The sequence below is a fragment of the Eptesicus fuscus genome, chromosome 1 (assembly GCF_027574615.1).
Source record: "Eptesicus fuscus isolate TK198812 chromosome 1, DD_ASM_mEF_20220401, whole genome shotgun sequence".
In the NCBI taxonomy this organism is placed as follows: Eukaryota; Metazoa; Chordata; class Mammalia; order Chiroptera; family Vespertilionidae; genus Eptesicus; species Eptesicus fuscus.
In genome coordinates this window covers 31,357,321-31,379,360 of record NC_072473.1, presented here as the reverse complement: position 1 = coordinate 31,379,360, position 22,040 = coordinate 31,357,321, and positions in this window count along the sequence as shown.

Genomic DNA, 22,040 nt, shown 5'->3' with positions numbered 1-22,040 from the left:
ATTTTTGTCCAGTCTCTTCCCATACTCCCCACACAGACACCCCTTTCCCCCTGAGAATTATCAATCCACTCCCATTCTATGCCTGATTCTATTAAGTTCACCAGTTTATTCTGTTCCTCAGAGTTTTAATTCACTTGACTTTTAGATTCACTTGTTGATAGATATGTATTTGTTGTTCATAATTTTTATCTTTCTTCTTCTTTTTCCTCTTTTTAAAGAATACCTTCCAGCATTTCATATAATGCTGGTTTGGTGGTGATGAACTCCTTTAGCTTTTTCTTATCTGTGAAGCTCTTTATCTGCCCTTCAATTCTGAATGATAACTTTGCTGGGTAGAGTAGTCTTGGTTGTAGGTTCCTTCTATTCATCACTTTGAATATTTCTTGCCACTCCCGTCTGGCCTGCATGGTTTCTGTTGAGAAATTAGCTGATAATCGTATGGGAGCTCCCTTGTAGGTAACTAACTGTTTTTCTCTTGCTGCTTGTAAGATTCTCTCTTTGTCTTTTGCTCTTGGCATTTTAATTATAATGTGTCTTGGTGTGGTCCTCTTTGGATTCCTTTTGTTTGGGGTTCTGTGCGCTTCCTGGACTCGTAAGTCTATTTCTTTCATCAGGTGGGGGAAGTTTTCGTTCATTATTTCTTCAAATAGGTTTTCAGCATCTTGTTCACTCTCTTCTTCTGGTACCCCCATAATTCTGATGTTGGTTCGCTTGAAGTTGTCCCAGAGGCTTCTTACACTATCTTCAACTTTCTGAATTCTCTTCTCTTCATGCTTCTCTGGAGGAGTGTCCTTGGCCTCTTTGTATTCCAAATCTTTGAGTTGATTCTTGCAATCCTCTAGTCTGCTTTTGGGTCTCTGTATAATATTTTTTATCTCAGTCAGTGTATGTTTAATTTCTAGTTGGTCCTCATTGAATTTATCGGCCTTTTCCATGAAATTCTTGAAAAACCTTATAACCGTGGTTTTGAACTCTATGTCCAGTCGCTTGTTCTCCTCCATTTCTTTGGTTTGTGATCTGTTTCCTTGCCTTCTCATATTCTCTGCTTCCCTAAGTTGGTAGGGTAGTTTTGTGTACTAGGTGTCCTATTGGTTCAATGGGTCAGCCTCCCAGTTACTTGAGGTGGACACTCTTGGTATACCCTTGTGTACTGTGTGTCCCCCAGCAGGAGCTACAGCAAGGGCTAGTTTTCTCCTCCTTTGCTTGGGCGGTTTTGGAGCAGTCTGACTGGAGCTGCAGTTAATTTGGTTGAGCTGCTCCAGAACAGGCCATTTATATGCAAAAGCCGCTGTGTGGAGCCTGGGTGGGTTTGTAGAATGTGCGGGGCGGGGTCTCAGGGCTGGGCGGGGTCTCAGGGCGTCACTAGGCTGGGGCGTGGCCAACGGCAATGGCTGCCGTCAGCCGTCTCTGCCTTTCCACTTTCCCAAATCCCTGTGCCCTGCGCTCCAGCGCAGTAAACAATGTTGCTGGGCGCACCTCTGCAAAAAAGTCACTCTCACTTTCCGACCCGATGGCCGAGAGTCCAGCTTCTCCCCGTAGGTGCCTGGGTCCCCCGAGTGTCCCCAGAAACTGGATTTCAGAGTGATCGGGAGCTTGTCTCCCTGCGGGTTGAAGAAAAGCCGCGCACCCAGCCGCCCGCCGCCGTCCCGATTCGCGTGCCTCCGTACCTCAGCTTTTCAGCGATTGTGCTCCTTTCTCTTCTTAGTTGTAAATCTTCCACTCACCCAGCTTTCCCGTGGTTCTGGGTGGTAGACGTTTTTGTCTTTTAGTTGTATTTTTGAAATTGTTGTGTGAGGCAGCAGATTAGTTGTTTAACTATGCCGCCATCTTGGTTCCTCCCTCTCCAGCAGTCGGGTTTCGTCTTCTCGATCCCAATTCCTGCTGGTCAATTCCCTCCCAGCAATTCCTTTGGCCATTTTCTCAGAGCTCTAGGGCGGCTGCCGCAGAACTCGTTGGGCGGTGGGCTCGGCAAAGCTCCGGTGTGCCCGGTGCACGGCGGCGGGCTGGTCTGGTGTCACTGCATCGGCCCTTGGGTCTGCAGCGGTGGCCGGTCGCCAAGCGTGCGCACCTGGCCACTTCCGGGGCGTTGAGATTCTTGAAGGACTCGGAGGTCAGCAAGCACAGAGTCTCCCACCCCATGTCTCCCAGGGGCTCGTCTGTCCGTGCTCAGCAGCAAGTGGAGCCGTCCCCTCAGCCGGAGACCGCCGGAGGAACTGCGCCGAGCATGTTCCAGGCTGCCATTGTGTCGCCTGAGCCGTAGTTCTTAAAGTGTGGTCTTTGGGTTACCGGCATCAGCATCATCCCGTGTACCCCTCTCTTTTATTCTAGTTGTAGAGCATCTGCTCAGCCAGCCCTCCGGTAGTTCTGAATGGTGTCTGCTCTGCTCTCCCGTCGTAGTCTCAAAATTGTTGCAGTAGGCAACAATCAGGCTTCCGCCCTATGCCTCCATCTTGGTCCTCCTTTGTGTAGTTAAGTCTTGATTGTTGTTGGTGTCACTGGGAGGAATTGTCCTCCAGGCCAATAGGCCATGAGGACCCTCTGTGTCTATAAAGGAAGAGTTGCTGTGCAGGAGACATGTTTATGGGCCGGGTCTTGGTGCAGCAAGGCTTTGGCGCTCACTGAGTCTGCCTCTTCAATGTGTCCCTTATGCGAGTGGTTGAAATCTGGTGTCATCTCACACCGACCACTAGATGCCCTCGTTTCTGGGTCTCCAATGGAGTGTAGGTCAGCTACTGCCTGAGGCCACTCAGCAGGAATTACAGCAAAAACTGCAGTTTCCTCCTCCTGTCTGAGCGGCCCTGGAGCAGTCCGACTAGAACCGCAGTTCATCTGGTCAAGCTGCCACAAGGCAGGCCACCCACATGCAAAGGCCGCTGCTTGGAGCCCAGGTGGGCTTGCAAAACGTGCGGGGCGGGTCTGCAAAGCGTTCGGGGCAGGTCCCAGGGCGGGGCGGGTCTCAGGGCGGGGCGGGGTCTCAGAGCGCCACCAGGCCATGGCGTGGCGAACCGCAATGGCTGCAAGTCTGCTTTTTCTGCTTTCCACATTTCTAAGCCCCCTCGTTCCGCACTCCAGCGCAGCAAACACTGATTGCTGGGTGCACCTCCGCAAGGAAGTTACTCCCACTCTCCGACACGAAGGCCGAGAGTCCAGCTTCTCCCCGCAGGTGTCTGGGTCTCCCGCAAGTCCCCAGAAGCTGGATTTCAGGGTGATGGGGAGCTAATCTCCCCTAGTGTTGGAAAAAAAGCTGCATGACCCTTCCCCCACCACCAGCCCGACCCACGCGCCTCCGCACCTTATCCTCTCTGAGTTCGCTCTTTCCTCTTCCCTCTTAGTTGTAAATCCACCATTCAGCCAGCTCTCCTGTGGTTCTGGGTGGCAGACGCTCTGTCCTCCAGTTGTGTTTTTGAAATTGCTGTGCGCGGCGCAGTTCATTTGTTTAACTTTGCCGCCTTCTTGGTTTTCCTCTCTCAAAATGGCTAAAGGACTTGAGTGTAAGACGGGAAATCCTAAGAATCATCCAAGTCGGTGTCGGCGGCCTCCGGGGCCCCGAGGATCTCACTGGGCAGCTCGGCCAGGTTGGTGACACGGATGGGCCCCTCCTGCAGAAATATGGTCTCTTCTTTCACCGAGAGCCAGTGCGCAGAGTCCGCACCCTCCGCTACAGCAGCTGCCGTGGCCACCCACGAGCTCATGGCCCCTGCTGAGGTGCTGACTGAGAGGAGCAGCCGCCCGGCCTGGGGAGACACGAGCAGGAGTCACCACGCTCACCAGTCCATCTTTTAGTTGTATTTCCGAAACTGCCATGCGAGGCAACAGATCAGCCGTTCACCTCTGCCGCCATCTTGGCTCCTCTCATGACAGTCTTTTTAATGGAAATTGCAGGTGATTTTTCAGGAACCAATAAGGCATGTTCACAACACAGCAAATTGATAAATCTTGTTACTGACTGAGAAGGGTATTGCAAGGGAGGGTAAAAGATTTTCCTTTTTACTTTATATAATTTGGTATTTTTCCCAAAAAAAATTAGAAGTATATGTTACCTTTGAATTAAAAAAAAAATTCCTCCAAATTAAATAATTGTTTTAAAAAGTCAAGGGTTGTGCTATTGATTTTTAATATGCTACACTACAAAAATGCATTTGGTTAGTTGTTTATAATACAACTTTCTATCTGAAATTCAGATTTTTTGGGATTGAAGTGGATATATTTAGCTTCAAATATTTGCCTTATTCTTTTATTCTGAGCCTTTTAAATATGGTCCAGGTACATCCCTTGCATTACTGACTTACTGGAGAAGTCATACTAAACAGATATTGAAGCAATGTGGAAAGGGTGAGATGGGAGAATTGGGAAGATATTGTTTAATAGTAAAAACTTACAGCTAGTAGATAAATAATTTCTGGTGATCTAATGTACAACATAGTGATTATAGTTTAAATTATTGTATTACAAATTTCAAAGTTGCTAAGAGACTAGATCTTAACTGTTCTCAACACAAAAAAGAAATGATTGTTATGTGATGGAGATGTTAGCTAACTATAGTGATCATATTGCAATATATAACTTACACAATGCTATACATTATATCTCAATTGAAAAAAAAGAAGCAATGAAGTAGAGTGAAGAGCACTGGCTTTGAAGTAAAACAGTCCAGTCTGAATCTATGCACTGCCATTTAATAATTTTGTGACATAACAAGAGTTAGTCTGTCTGAACTTCAGTTTAGTCCTCTTTAAAGTGTGCTACTTTATACCTTCCTCACAAAACTGTGGTAAAGAACAAATGTGAGTTTATGTTTACAGTGTCTAGCATTGGGATAGGTATGCAGTAAATGCCAGCTTCCTTCTCCATTTTGTTCATAAAACAAATGTAGAGAGCAACCATGTGCCAGACATCACTTTATACACTGGGAATACACGGGTGCACAGCCAGCATGGTCCTTTCCCTTATGGAGGTAGAGTGTAGTGGGCAAGACAGACATTATATGATCTGTCTAGAGAAAAAGGTGTGAAAAGTACCATGAAGAAGAACCACAGGGAGCTATCAGAAAGTATCATAGGGGTATCTAATTTGTTGGTGTTGCTTTTAATGTGGAGAGATGGGTACTTTCCTTGGGAAGTGACAATTAAATTGAGTAGGGCTTGGCCAGTGTGGCTCAGTGGTTGAGCGTCAACCTATGAACCAGGAGGTCACAGTTCGATTCCCCGTCAGGGCACATGCCTGGGTTGTGGGCTCGATCCCTATTGTGGGGGTATGCAGGAGGTGGCCAGTTGATGATTCTCTCTCATTGTTGATGTTTCTATCTCTCACTCCCTCTCCCTTCCTCTCTGAAATCAATAAAAATATTTTTTTAAAAATTGAGTAGGTTTGGGCCAGGCAAAAAGTAAAGGCAAAAGCAAAAAGAGTCCTGTATTTTTTTTTAACCTGAAGCATGTGTTTTTTTTCTTCCACTTGAAGGTAGAAAAGCATAGAGAAGTGTGCGTGTGTGTGTGTGTGTGTGTGTGTGTGTGTGTGTGTGTGTGTGTAGGGAGATAAAAAAGAAAGGAGAACTGTCCACTGGCTTATGTAAATAGCAGATATCACTTTTGAACTTTGCACAAATGAGAACTTATCTCTAAGATTAAGAACTTACCTATAATGGACCCATTGGAATTTGCTTACTCAAAATTCTGTAGTATCACAACACATACTATCAAGATTTCAAATAAAAATATATACAATTAAAATATTTATATTATAAATATATACATATAAAATATGTAAATTTTATAGACAAAGGCTTTCAAATACTTTCAAAGTCTTTCTATTAGCAAACTTTAACTTTACTTTTTTCTTAACTTTTCAATGCCATAAAACTTGCAGTAATAAAACTGTCCTTATACAATCAAGTCATTCATTCTTGAATCATTCCATTGAAGACCTCACCCAATATGTGATTCATTGCTAAACAATGCTTTAAATTTCAATGTCTATTTTTTGTTATTGTGAACTGCCTGCTCAAGGTATTTAGTGAACTCCAAAGGAAAAGATTAGCCTGACCAGTGATGTAACTCACTAATAATCAGCATTACTGCTGGTCCAGAAGATTTCTCCAAGGCCAAAAAAAGTTTTGTGCCTGTTTCATTACAGACCCAGTAAACCCTAAATGATCTCAAAGGTCCCTGAATTGACCTAGCTTCTCAAGAGTTATTTTGAGGATTGATCCATATGTACAATAGATTTCAGGTTCTCTCTTCCCTTCATTATTAACCAGTCCATCACTAAAGGAGCCCATAATTTCTTTGAATTTTATATCTATCCCACCCACCCCATCTGGATTAATGCACCAGCTTCTCATTTGGTCTCTCTAGCTTCAGGCCTTACCCATATACTCTACCTGTCCCATGTATCCAAAATATACATTATTTTATCTTTTATTCACATATATAGTATTAGGTAGCTAGAACTTTCCTGAACATTATCAACATATAAATTCATTTAATATTCCCAATAAGCCTATGATATGGGTAATATTATAATCTTCATTTCACAGGTGAGGACCCTGAGGCTCAGGAGATATTAAGTAACAAATTAAAAAAATATTTTAATTTGTCCAAAGTTACACAGTAAGTTGTAGAACTGGGATTTAAATTCAGGCATCCTAGCTCCAGAGTCTAGGCTTTTAACCACTATTCTATACTGCTGTTCTCAATATAATGAGTCACAATCCTGCTACTCTGGCCTTACTGATTTTCTTTTTTGTGAATTCCTTCAGCACATATAAGCTATACCACGTTTGTAATTGCTTTTGTGTAATTGTTTTATTCTTATTGATTTGAAAAATCCAACCTGGATGTAAAATACTCAAGGAACAATGACCAGGTTTATCTGAGTTCTATAGCCCTCAAAATGCTTAACACAGGGCTAGGTAAATAATAAACCACTGAGATTTGAACAAACCTCCAGGGATTGAAATACCCAATGATGACCTTTATCACTTTCATTACAAACATCACCCTACTGTTTTGGTTAAGCCAGTATATGCTATTATAGGAAACGTATTCACCATAGTTAAATGACTCATAGTTAATGGGTCATTAATCAAAGTCCAGTTATTTTGAAGCATTGGAAAACTGACTCAGGGAATATTTTATTTTATTTTATTTTTATAGGTAAAAAAATAAAACTTTATTTTTAAATATTTTTATTGTTTAAAGTATTACATATATTAGTACATATATATCCTTTTTTCCCCATTGACCTTCCCCCAGCTTCCCCTACCCCCTGTCCCATGCCCTCATCCCACCCCCCCCAGTGTCTTGTGTCCATTGGTGTGCTTATATGCATGCATACAAGTCCTTTGGTTGATCTATTTCCTCCCCTCCCCAAGACTCAGGGAATATTTTAATTTATCAACTCAACTTCCTCAAAGTCTGCCATTTTATAATTCTTTAGTTAGGTATTTTACAAAAAAGGAGAAGATAAAAGGAAAATTAAAAAAAAAACAATTTATTTTTGTTACTAACTTGCTGATCCCGATTCAATATAGTTTATTGTGATTTAATATGTGATTTAGAGCCAAAACACTTGAATCCTAGTCCCAGCTCTAAATCTTTACAAGTTATAACATTTCAGGTTATTTAACTTCTCTGATCCCTGTCCCCCTCACCTCACCTCACCTCACCCCTGCTTTCTCACCTATAAATTGGGGATAAAATTTGCCTTACCTCAAAGATGGTTTTGCAGATCAAAGAAGTTAGTGTCTGAAAGTTCTTTTTAAACTCGAAATGTAGGTTTTATTATTATTCATAGTATCACACCTGAGAACAAAGAAATGCTAGTTTAGATTAGCCCCTAAATTATATGATCTGGGGGAAGGTATTTATTTCTCTGAACTTCATTCTCTCCTCTTGTAAAAAAGTTTTAACATTTTGTAATTTAATTATCTTAATTTCCTCCATATCCTGTTGGCAAATAACTGAAATCTGATACTAGGAAAAAAATCTAAAGTGTTACTGGATTTTTTTTCAACCCAAATGATTACCATGCCATGAAGTAAGTTATTTTATACCATTGCCTTGTGTTGCTACTTAGTAGCTTATAACTCTTTTCCAAGAATAAATGATTTTAATTACCCCTGTGTTCTGTACTTATAAATGATGATAGATCAAATGCTATACTTATATTACCTTATATAGGAAAAAAGAAATTACTTTCTTTGCATTATACCAAAATAAACTGAAAGAAACATGTTTTAAGGAACTCTTGAAGTAAATAAAATAAAATAATTTTGCACCAGGACCAGAATATTTCTTCTGTGCTCAGAACTAAATCTCCCAAAGTATATAAACTCCAATTAATGAGTGCTCTATTCCATTAATAATAACATAACACTTCTTACAAATTATATGTGTTTATATGTGTGTATGTGTACATGCACACATTCTTTTAAGTTTTCTGCCAATGGAAAGCTTCAAGACAGAAGTCTTTAAGGCACATTAAACCAAAAAAGAGAAATATTTGACTCATAAAAAAGAGAAGGAATAAATGGAGGAGAATTTAGAAATTTGGAGATTAGATTGAAGAAGGAGAAAAAGCATTCATTCAGTTAAGCATCCATTCATAAAACATTTCTTGATCCTCTACTATGTGCCAGGCAGCTATGTCAGGCTCTGAGGAGACAAAGATGAATAAAATAAATCTCTGCTCTCAAAGATTTCAGTAATGTTGGAGAGACAAACATAAATAATTAGACATATACATACATACATACATGATAGATGATAGGAGCAGGGCAAAATATTATCTGTTTTAAACTGAAGAGTCAAGTAAAGCACAGGGGAAGATGACAGTCTGACCTGAGCTATAGGTGAGAATTGTGAGTTATTATATTAAAGGAGAGAGGGATATATTCCAAGTAGTGGAAGAAGCTTTTATGAAAGTCTGGAGATAACAAAAAGCAAGGAAAATTCCAGAAATATGCATCTTGTTTAATGCTTAGAGTATGAAGGAAGGCGTAGCAATCGATGAAAGTGAAGAGGTAGGCAGGTGCCAGGTTTTGAAAGAACTTAGTACAGCTTTGCTAAGGAGTTTGGCTTTATCCTAAGTTATTGAGAGCCATCAAAGGAATTTAATCAGAACATATTAAGATTTATGTTTTTTGTGTGAAAAATATTTATAGTGTTTATTTTTTCTTAATTATCAGTTCATGTTTTTAAAGTTGTTGTATTATTCTTGTATACTACAAGGTCAATTTTGGGAAATGAAAACAGATGAAACCCCATTAAAACATTTTTGGGGACTGCCCCCATTCTTTGCTAACAGTAACAATGTCTTTGCCTCTACATGCTTCATGTAGGTTCAAGGTGCATGAGTCAGTGAATTTCTTGACATTGTGTGCAAGATGGAATGTGCACATGTGTAGTGTTTGGGGGAAAATGTTCATAGATTTATGTTTTATAGATAATTATAATAAGAAGGGTAAAGAGACAAAACCAGTTGAGAGGTTGTTACTTTAATCTAGATTTTAAAGGTGAGGCTCTGAAATCTAGCTGTGGAGATAGGGAAGAAAAAAGGAACACATTCAAAAATTATTTAGGAGGTAGAAGTGACTTGGTGACTGACTATATGTGAGGATGGGTGAGATAGTATGAATGAATGGATGAGAGTGCAGCTTAATGAGACATTATATATAGGGAGGGAAGGAACAGATGAGGAGGAAAACTTGGTTCACTCATATCAAATTTGAAGTGTATTTGAAATTTCCATGCAGAGATATTTAGTTAGCAGTTGGACATCTGGGCTGGACATTGATTTAGGCTTACTTAAAGAGAGGTGGTAATTGATGATAAAAATCACAGTGAGGTTACTAAATGTAGAACAAAATGTGAGAGTATCAGAACCCAAATGACAGAATTCTAAAAAGTACCAATGTATATAAACTAAATTTAAGAAGAAAAACACCCGAAGAAGACTGAAAAAAGCTGTCTATAGAGCTGTGGGGAAAGTCAAGAAGATAGTTATGTCACATAAGCCAAGGGAGCAGAGTTTCTAGAAGGGAGTGGCCACCAGTCAAAGGCTCCAAAGGTTCACATAGATAAATATCGGAAAGTACCTACTGGATTTAGCAACAAATAGGTTATATATAACCTTACTGAGTACAGTTTCAATTTCAGTGGAATGAAGGGAATGGAATTATACTGACTGCAGTAGACTGAGGAGTGGATAAGTGGACTAAAAGCCGTGATTAAATATTACTCTTCCAACTAGCTGTACCATGAAGAAGAGGAGAGGAATAGTCATGACTGAGGGACAATGAGCTGATGGAGGTCTCTCTCCCTCCCTGCCTACCTCCTTCTGTCCCTCCCTATCTCTTCCTCTCCTTCCCTCTCTGAAAAGGCTTGACTATGTTTAAATGCTGATAAGGAAGGAAGCAACAGAAGAGTTTGCAGATTCAGGAGAGAGAGAACAGTCAAGGAAGAGGGACCATAAAGAAGTAGAAGAGGATGGGATCTGTAACATAAATGGAATAATGGGATTTGTTAAGATATGGGAAATACCTCATCCACTGAGATAGGAATGAAGGAGTTAAGGATGGAAATCAATGCAGAGAAGTTTATATATGAAGGCTCAATGGCAAGGGCCAAGAAGTTGAAGATGTATTACATAACTAGAGGCCCGGTACAAGGATTCATGCACTGGTGTGGTCCCTTGGCCTGGCTTGTGCCCTCTCACAATCCAGGACCCTTTGGGGGATGTTGGAGGCCCAGTGCATGGATTCAGCCCGATGCCCGTAGGCCAGGCCGAGGGACCCCACCAGAGCACGAATCCATGCACTGGCCTCTAGAATGCATATAAGATCTTTGGTTAATCTCTTCCCACCCTCCACCCTCCCCCTTTCCCTCTGAGATTCATCAGTCTGTTCCATGTTTCCATGCCTGTGCATTGAGCGGCTGGCCCCTGGTGGTCAGTGCACATCATAGCTACTGGTCAAACGGTCACTTAGGCTTTTATATATATATAACTTCAATTTCACCTTGTGAAAATTATTACTGTGTTAAAGGTCTGTAATAATACGTGAAAGTAATTGAGATGACTAAATTTAAGAAGAATTCCTGGTTTGTCCCATGCTAGATGCTATAAATATGTCGTGCTCCTCACCTCTACTATTCTTGCATCCTATTTCCAATCCATCAGGAAATTATGTCAACTTTATCTTCAAAATATAACCCAAATCCAACCACTTTTCTCTAACTCCACTGACACCACTCTAGTCTGAGTCATCAAAATCTCCGTTTGATTACTGTAATACATTTCTCCTCCCACCCCACAAGCTTCTTTCAATGGGTTCTCTTTATCTTTGGTTTTCTGCAATTTGAATATGATATACCTAGAGGTAGAGCTTTTGATATTTATCCTGCTTAGTGCTCTCTGAGGTTCCTGACTAATGGTTTGGTGTTGTTACAAAACAAAAAGAGTTTGTCCACCCAGTGCTAGTAGAGCCAAATACTAGACACCAAAAATTGCAGTGGAGAAATATAAGCTATTTTATTGATGAATTGTATCATCCAGGAGAATAAGAAGCTAATGCTCAAAAGCAGAACTCCCCCCAATGGAATGTAAATTATAGATTGTATAGGCCAAAGTCACAAGACACCGTGGGTTAGGGGTTCAGGGTTGTGCCCGGAGCTGTTTGATAGGAGGTGAGGTAAAGGCAGTAAATTATTCCCTTCAGGTCTTAAGCACATTCCTGAAGTCAATTCCGGTGTCCCACTGTCTGGTTTCCTGGGGAGGTAGTTAGGTGGGTTCTTTAACCTTAGGCCTCAGAAAGTGGAACATAAACTAGGTCAAAATGTTATCCTTAGCTTGCCTGAGGTCTGGACCATGTGACCATTAGTCAGGTCCAGACTACTGTCTTCTGCTGCATCAGAGGTTGCTGATTATGGGAGTTAAAGCTAGGTCTCTGAGGGATAAAAGGAGAGAGAGACATACTTTCTAGAGCTAGAATGTGAAGCTAAATTTAACAAAAATCACAAGGGCCCCTAGTTTCAGTGTCTGACATTAATTTTGGAAAACATTCAGCCATTATTACTTCAAATATTTCTTCTTTTCTAGTATTCCCATTACACATAAGGTATGTCACACCTCTTGTAATTGTCCCATAGTTCTTTGGTATTATGTTCTGGGTTTTTAATTATTTTTTCTCTTTGCATTTAAATTTGTGATGTTTCTGTTGACATATTTTGCAGTTCTGATTCTTTCCTCAGCCATGTTCAGTCCGATAATAAGCCCATTAAAGGTGTTCTTCATTTCTGTTACAGTGTTTTGGTTTCTAGAGTTTTATTTTGACACTGTCTTAGAGTGTCCATCTCTCTGGTTACATTACCCATCTCATTTATTCTTGCATGTTATCCACTTTTTCCTTTTGAAGCTTTAATATATTAATAATGAATTTTAAAAATTCCTATCTAATAATTCCAAAATCTCTGCTTTATCTTAGTCTGGTTCAAATACATTGTTTGTCTTTCAGAATTTTTTTCTTGCTTGCTTCCTAGTATGCCTTATAACTTTTTCTTAAAAATGGATATGGTATTATATTTATCTGGAGTTAGGTTATATTTACTCTTCACTGTGGTTTTGGTCTCAGCAGCTAAAATGTACTCATATGTCCTTGTTTTAACCTCTCATATCATCTTTGGATTTTCCTGGAGGCTCCTAAAATAGAGTTTGTAAGATTGAATCCACTGTTATTATACCACAGGCTTGTTGCTGTGACAGGAAGATATTGAAGAAGGGTAGTGTTCTATAATCTTGTTATTAGATATCATTTTGTTAGTGATCATGAGTCTTTAGGCTGTGACATTCAGAAGCATTTCTTAGCCTGTTTTCACTACTTATATCTGAATAAAGGAAGACTAGAGGGACCTGGAATTGTCTAATTGCCTTTCCCCAAGTCAGATAAGACTGTGGTAAAGTAAATAGTTTCCCTTGAGGGCAGATCTTTGTTACTGAGAACAGAACACTCTGGGCATTTCAAACTGATTATTTTCCTCTGGTCACATTTCAATATGGTTACTTTTCCTATCCCCTGACCAAAGCATGAGGGATTTTCCACTAGTCTTCACCATGAAAACCTAGTGGGACACCTGTGGGTAAAATTAAAGTGTGCCCCCCACCGCAATACTGCAACCCAGGGTTTATAAAATTCTCAATCTGGTCTATGTTCAGCCTCCAGTAATTATCCAATCACCATTTAAGTGTTCCTACCAATTGCTAACTCCAGCAGCTTCTGTCCAGGTAAACTGATCTGGAATGTTATTCTCCAAGTTCAATTGTCTCTCCAGTTTGGGGGCGGGGGGCAGTGGCTTGCCCTATGACCTCAGTTCTCTGGTTGGTCTAGGAATAATCACTTATCTCCAGTTTTCTCAGCTCCATTCCTTTCTCTAAGGATGGCAGTGACAACGACTAAGCTCTTCACATGTTGGAATTGAAGTCAGAAGGCTGTAATAGCTTTCTATTGTCCCCCTGCTTCTACCCTTTCCCATTGTGGCTAATGTGACCCTTTTAAAACATGTCACATAGTGTCACCCTGCTCCCCTTGCCCAGAATGCCTTCCAGATAGAAACTCTCATGACTCCCTTCCTCATGTCCTTCAATTCTCTATTCATTTAATATCTGGCCTTCATGAAGCTTACTATCTAATTGAGGGACACATAAATAATCAACAAATAAAAATTTTTTAAGTGCATAGAATGTCAGATGTGTTAAACAAAAATAAAGCAGGGAAGGAGATTAGGGAAAGTTGGGGTTGTGGAAGTGATGTAAATTGAAATAAAATAAAGTGGCTAGGGAAAGCCTCACTTAAAAGTTGACATTTGAGCAGAAATCAGAAACAGTGAGAGAATGATACATTTGGATATCTGGAGTTGGAGCATTCCACACTGAGAAAACATGACCATAGCTCTTGAGAATAAAAATACTTAACATTTTGGGCTGGCTGACATGGCTCAGTGGTTGAGTGTCAACCTATGAATAAGGAAGTCATGGTTCAATTCCAGGTCAGGCCATATGCCTGGGTAGCAGGCTCGATCCCCAGTGTGGGGCTTGCAGGAGGCAGCCAATCAATGATTCTCTCTCATCATTAAGGTTTCTATCTCTCACTTCCTCTCCCTTTCTCTCTAAAATCAATAAAATTCTACACTAATAAAAGAGTAAGATGCAAATTGACCATACCTTTGCGATGCCCACCAGCCAATCAGGAGTGAGTATGCAAATTAACCCAACAAAGATGGTGGGTAATTTGCATACACAAGCTCTGAGTGACTGGGGGCAGGGTGGGACACTGGGCAGCATGGGAAGGCGGAAAGGCAGCTCCAGCCAGAGCGAAGGTGATGCCGGCAGCCAGGGGAAGGAAGGCCTGCTCATGCACGAATCTTCGTGCATCGGGTCTTTAGTATTTAAAAATAAATACTTAATATTTTGGATTAACAATAAGGAGGCAAGTGTAATGGTTTTAAACCCAGTGAGCAAGGAGGCAATTGCAAGGAGATATAGTTAGATTATGTAGGACCTTAGTTTGTAGTAAGACTGAGATGAGTTGATTTAAGGGGAAAGATCATAAAGTGGCTTTGGGGAGAGTCCAGATGGTGGCCAGCAGGACAACAGTGAGGGAGAGAGTGTGAGTGAGTGGGTGAAAAGGGAGTGTGTGGACGTGTGAGGTATGTGTGTGAGTGAAGGATAGTTAGATACTGCAGAATTTTGGGGGGCTGGTGGACTGGACTCTCTTAGACAGGGAGCACCGGCTACCACTGTAAGCACTTGTGGGTGGCTGGCGCTGACACAGAAACCACGCCGTCTTGAAGGGAAAAGCTGCTGTCACTAGGAGCCCAGCCTCACCACCATCCAGACTGGCCACAGACACCACCCAGTACCTGAAAGCCACTTCAGCCAAAGACCTGCTACCACAATTGCAGACCCACGTACACTGGGACTTCAGCTTTCCCAGCCACAGTCTCCTGTGAGTCCTGGAGTGCATGACCCTCCCCCTGATTTGCTGCCATGGCACAGGCCCCACACATCTTGGTGCCTGGGCTCTACAGTAATTCTCCAGGAATGCGCTTCTTCAGCCATGGGCACTGCACATGCCAGTGCCTGGGCCCTCCAGTGACTCTCAGGGTGCATGACCCTCCTGCCAAACCCTCTGCTTCAGCCAAAGTCCCCATGCAACTTGGTGCCTGGAACCTTCAGTGATAGCAAAATGGGGAGACAAAGAAACAACCCACAACAGAAAGAAAAGGAGGAATAGCCTGAAAAGAAACTAAAGGAAACAGAGGAATGCACTATGTCAGAAAAAGAATTCAGAGTAAGGGTCATACAGTTCATAAACAGGATGGATAAGAAAATCAACAACTTATGTAAGAATCAAGAGGAAATAAAAAATAATATAGCTACAGTAAAAAACCACAATGGAATGTTTCAACAGTAGACTAGAAAAAGCGGAGGACTGAATTAGTGAGTTAAAAGACAGGGCAGAGAAACAAACCCAATCTGAAGAACAATTGAAGAAAAATATTACAAAGCAGGAGGAGAGCCTAAGGGAAGTTTGGGACAACATAAAACAAAGTAAAATGGGACAACATGAAATGAAGTAACATATGTATAATAGGGGTTACAGAAGGATAAGAAGAGGAGCAAGGATTAGAAAACTTATTTGAAGAAATAAAGACAGAAAACTTCCCTTATTTGGGGAAGAAAAAAGTCACACAAGTACAAAGAGTCTCAAACAAGATGAACCCAAAAGACCCACACCAAGACACATTGTAAATACAATGGCAAATGTTAGCGACAAAGAGAGAATCTTAAAGGCTGAAATAGAGACACAGAGTAACCTACAAGGGATCTCCCATTAGATTATCAAATGATTTCTCAACACAAACACATCAAGCTAGAAGGGAATGGAATGAAGTATACAAAGTGATGCAAAGCAAGAGACTGAATCCAAGAATACTCTATCCAGCAAGGCTAACATTCCAATTTGAAGGGTAAATCAGGAGCTTCACAGACTAAAAAGGGCTTTGAGAGTTTACCACTACCAAGCCAGCAATGCAAGAATTGCTAAAGAGACTGTTGTAAAAAGAATAAATAGAAAGGGAAGAAGAAACAGAGACACAAATAATAAAAATGGCTACAAACAAGTACCTATCAAAAATAACCTTAAACGTAAGTGGATACAATGCTCCTATCAAAAGACATTGGGTGGCTGGATAGATAAGAAAACATGACCTATATATATATGTGGTGTACAAGAGACCCACCTCAAAACAAATGGCTCACACTGACTGAAAGTGAAAGGATAGAAAAATATCTTTCAGGCAAATGGAAATGAAAAAAAAAAAAAAGCTGGGGTAGCAATTCATATATATTACAAAATAGACCTGATAGTGAAGACCATAACAAGAGACAAGGAAGTCCACTTCATAATATTAAAGAGATCGATACAGCAAGAAGCTATAACTCTGGTAAACATATAGGAAGCCAATGCAGGAGCACCCAAATACATAAAAAAAAAAAAAACTTCTGAAAAATATCAGTGGAGAGGTCAACAGCAATGCAATCATAGTAGGGAACTTTAATACCCCGCTGACATTACTGGATAAATCCTCTAGACAAAAAAATCAACAAAAACAGCAATCCTAAACAACTTACTAGATCAGATAGATTTAATTGACATCTTCAGAATATTTCACCCCAAAGCTACAGAATATACATTCTTCTCAAGTGTACATGGGACATTTTCAAAGATAGACCACATATTGGGTCACAGGAAAAGTCTCTTAAAATTCAAGAAGATTGAAATAATATCAAGCATCTTCTCAGATCACAATGGCATAATATTAGAAACCAACTACAATAAAAAAATAAAAAATTCAAACACATGGAGGATAAATAGCATGCTATTGAACAATTATTGGGTTACCAAAGAGATCAAAGAAGAAATAAAAAACGTCCTGGAAACAAATGACAATGAAAACACAACAGTCCAAAATTTATGGGACATAGTGAAAGCAGTCCTGAGAGTGAAGTTCATAGTATTACAGGCCTACCTCAAAAATTAAGAAAAACTGGTAATAAATTATCTAACTCTACAACTTAAAGAATTAGAAAGAGAGCAATAAGAGAAGCTCAGAGTGAGCAGTAGGAAGGAAATAATAAAGATCAAAGCAGAAATAAATGACATAGAGACAAAAAAAATAAAACCAATACAAAAAATCAGTGAAATCAAGAGCTGGTTCTTTGAAAGGATAAACAACTCTATTCCAACAAACTAGACAACCTAGAAGAAATGGACATATTCCTAGAAAAATATGACTTTCCAAAACTCAATCAGGAAGAATAAAAAAATCTGAATAGGATGATAACTATGGAAGAAATTGAAGTGGTCATCAAAAAACTTCTTGCAAAAAAAAGCCCTGGACCAAATGGCTTTACAGGGATCTTTTCCCAAACGTTCAAAGAACAACTAAACGCTATACTCCTCAGACTATTCTAAAATATTCAAGAGGAAGGCACACTTCCAAACTCTTTGTATGAAGCCAGCGTTACCCTAATCACAAAATCAGATAAAGACACTACAAAGAAAGAGAATTACAGGTAAATATCCCTAATGAACATAGATGCTAAAATCCTAAATAATATTCTAGCAAATCAGATCCAGCATTACATTAGAACAGTGGTTCTCAACCTTCCTAATGCCGCAACCCTTTAATACAGTTCCTCATATTGTGGTGACCCCCAACCATAAAATTATTTTCGTTGCTACTTCATACCTGTAAATTTTCTACTTTTATGAATCATAATGTAAATATCTGTGTTTTCTGATGGTCTTAGGCAACCCCTGACAATGGTTCTCAACCTGTGGGTCATGACCCCTTTCACAGCGGTCTCCTAAGACCATCGGAAAACACAGATATTTACATTACAATTCATAAGAGTAGCAAAATGACAGTTACGAAGTAGCAACAAAAATAGTTTTATGGTTGAGGGTCACTACAACATGAGGAACTGTATTAAAGGGTCACGACATTAGGAAGGTTGAGAACCACTGCTCTAGAAGGATCATACACCATGACTAAGTTAGGTTTGTTTTAGGAATGCAAGGGTGGTACAATATCTACAAATCACTTAAACAAACTGAGAGACAAAACTCACATAATCATATCAATTGATGCAGAAAAAGCATTGGACAAAATCCAACACCCTTTCTTAATAAAAACCCTTAACAACATGGGAATAGAGGAAACATACCTCAACATAATAATAACTTTATATGACAAAGCTACAGCTAACATCATACTCAATGAGCAAAAACTAAAGCCATTTCCACTAAGAACAGGAACAAGACAGGGATGCCCACTCTCACCACTCCTGTTCAACACAGTACTGGAAGTGCTAGCCATAGCAATTAGACAAGAAGAAGAAATAAAAGGCATCCAACTCGGAAAAGAAGTAAAAGAGTCATTACTCACATATGACATGATATTGTACATAGAAAACCCTAAAGACTCCATCAAAAAACTATTAGACTTAATAAGTGAATTTGGCAATGTAGCAGGACACAAAATTAAGATGCAAAAATCTATGTGTTTTTTTTTATACACCAATAATGAACTCACGGAAAGAGAAATTAAAAATCAATCCCATTTACCATTCCAACGAAAAAATTAAGATACCTAGGAATAAATTTACTAAGGATGTAAAAGACCTATACTCGGAAAACTATAGGATGTTGAAAAATAGTTAGAGGAAGACATAAACAAATGAAAATATATACTGTGTTCATGGATTGGTAGAATCAACATCATTAAAATGTCCATACTACCCAAAACAATCTATAGATTCAATGCAATCCCAATTAAAATATCAACAGCATATTTCACAGTCCTAGAGCAAACTCTCCAAAAATTCATCTGGAATAAAATAAAATAAAAAGACCCCAAATAGCTGCAGCAATCTTGAGAAAAAAGAACAAAGTAGGAGGGATTTCAATACCAGATATCAAGCTATACTACAAAGCCACTGTTCTCAAAACTGTTTGGTACTGGCACAAGAACAGACATATAGACCAATGGAACAGAACAGAGAACCCAGAAATTGACTGAAGCCACTATGCTCAATTAATATTTGACAAAGGAGGCAAGAACATACAGTGGAGTCAATACAGTCTCTTCAATAAATGGTGCTGGGAAATTTGGTCAGATACATGCAAAAAGAAAGAAAGAAAGAAAGAAAGAAAGAAAGAAAGAAAGAAAGAAAGAAAGAAAGAAAGAAAGAAGGAAGAAAGAAAGGAAGAAAGAAAGAAACTAGACTAACAACTCACACCATACACACACACACAAAAAAATGAATAAAGGACTTAAACGTAAGATGGGAGACCATATAAATCTTAAAAGAATCCACAGGCAGCAAAATATCAGACATATGTTGTAGCAACATCTTTACTGATACAGCTACTAAGACTGTGGTTGGCAAACTGCGGCTCGCGAGCCACATGTGGCTCTTTGGTCCCTTGAGTGTGGCTCTTCCACAAAATACCACGGCCTGGGCGAGTTTATTTTGAAGCAGTGGCATTAGAAGAAGTTTAAGTTTAAAAAATTTGGCTCTCAAAAGAAATTTTAATGGTTGTACTGTTGATATTTGGCTCTGTTGACTCATGAGTTTGCCAACCACTGTCCTAAGACAATGGAAACTAAGGAGAAAATAAACAAATGGGACTACATCAAAACAAAAAGCTTCTGCACAGGAAAAGAAACCATCCACAAAACAACAAGAAAGCCCACTGCATGGGGGAACGTATTTGCCAATGTTATCTCCAATAAGGGTTTAATCTCCAACGTTTACAAGGAGATCATACAACTTTAAAAAAGGAAGATAAATAATCCAATCAAAATGGGCAAAGGACCTAAATGGAAACTTTTTGAAAGGGGAAATACAGAAGGCCAAGAGACATATGAAAGCATGCTCAAAGTCACTAGTCATCCGAGAGACGCAAATGAAAATGACCATGAGATACTATCTCACACCTGTCAGAATGGCTATCATTAACAAATCAACAAATGACAAGTGCTAGAGAGGATGTGGACAAAAAGGAACCCTCGTGCACTACTGGTGGAAATGCAGACTAGTGCAACCACTGTGAAAAATAGTATGAAGTTTCCTCAAAAAATTAAAAATGGAACTCATATTTGACCCAGTAATCCCACTTCTAGGAATATATCCCAAGAAATCAGAAACACCAATCAGAAAAGATATATCCACCCCTATGTTCATAGCATCACAATTTACAATAGCTAAGATTTGGAAACAGCCTAAGTGCCCATCAGCAGATGAGTGAATTAAAAAACTGTGGTACATCTACACAGTGGAATACTACTCTGCTGTAAGAAAGAAAGGACTCTTACCATTTGCAAACAGCATGGATGGACCTGGTGAGCATTATGCTAAGTGAAATAAGCCAGGCAGAGAAAGATAAATATCACATTATTTCACTCATAAGTGAACAACATCAATTGATGAACAAAAGTAGATCTGGATACAGAGAAGCATCGAACAGACCGTCAAATCTCAGAGGGAAGGCAGGGGAGGGTGTATGTGTGTGTGGAGGGGGGGCGGGGGTGGTAAGAGATCAACCAAAGGACTTGTATGTATGCATATAAGCATATCTAATGGACATGGACACTGGGGCAGTGGGGGCATGTCCTAGGGTGTGGGGGTGGCTGGAGAGGGGTCAATGGGGGAAAAGGGAGACATATGTAATACTTTAAAGAATAATATATATATTTTAAGACTTCTGGTTTCTTGGGATATATTCCTAGAAGTGGGATTACTGGATCAAATAGGAGATCCATTTTTAATTTTTTGAGGAAACTCCATACTGTTTTCCACAGTGGCTGCACCAGTCTGCATTCCCACCAGCAGTGCATCCTCGCCAGCACTTGTTGATTTGTTGATGATAGCCATTCTCGCAGGTGTGAGATGGTACCTCATTGTCATTTTGATTTGAATCTCTCAGATGATTAGTGACTTTGAGCATGTTTTCATATGTCTCTTGGCCTTCTGTATGTCCTCTTTCGAAAAGTATCTATTTAGGTCCATTGCCCATTTTTTGATTGGGTTATTTATCTTCCTTTTGTTAAATTGTATGAGTTCCCTGTAAATGTTGGAGATTAAACCCTTATCGGAGATAACATTGACTAATATGTTCTCCCATGCAGTGGGCTTTCTTGTTTTGTTGATGGTTTCTTTTGCTATGCAGAAGCTTTTTATTTTGATGTAGTCCATTGGTTTTTTTCTCCTTAGTTTCTTTTGTCCTAGAAGCTGTATCAGTAAAAATATTGCTATGACATATATCTGATATTTTGCTGCCTATGAATTATTCTAAGATTTTTGTGGACACATTCAGTAGCGGGGGGTGAGGGCATGTGCTGGGGGGTGGGAAGGTGTGGGGTGAGGTCAATGGAGGAAAAAGGATTCATATGTAATACTTTGAACAATAAAGAATTTTTTAAAATACTTTAATCAGACATAGAATGTCAGAGTAAAACCATATAACTTTGTTTTACTTAACTGTTGAAATAAATTTTAAACATTAAAAATTTAATAAATTGCCAATTTTATAGTTTCTTTTTAAAAAACAACAAAAACATGTATATATATTCTCATACTATTGCAGTAATAAAATTAAGTACATATTTTTACTGTTATAAGTATTGTGAAACAAGGATATTGTTTTTAAATGAGAAAACAACAATTGGAAACGTATAAATCATACTGGGTCAAGATAGGCCATGTAGATGAAAAATTATCTATATTAACAGGAGGCATGAAAGTTCAACCTGGAGCTCTCATGATACTGCCATTTTATTGGATGTCAGAAATAAGGAGTGGAGTACAAAGTACAATGATGGATAAATTACAAGCAGGAAACCGTACATAAAATAGAGTTGTCAGTAAGTAGAAGAAATGGTAGATTCTGAGTTACACAGCGAGTACAAAGTTAACCATTT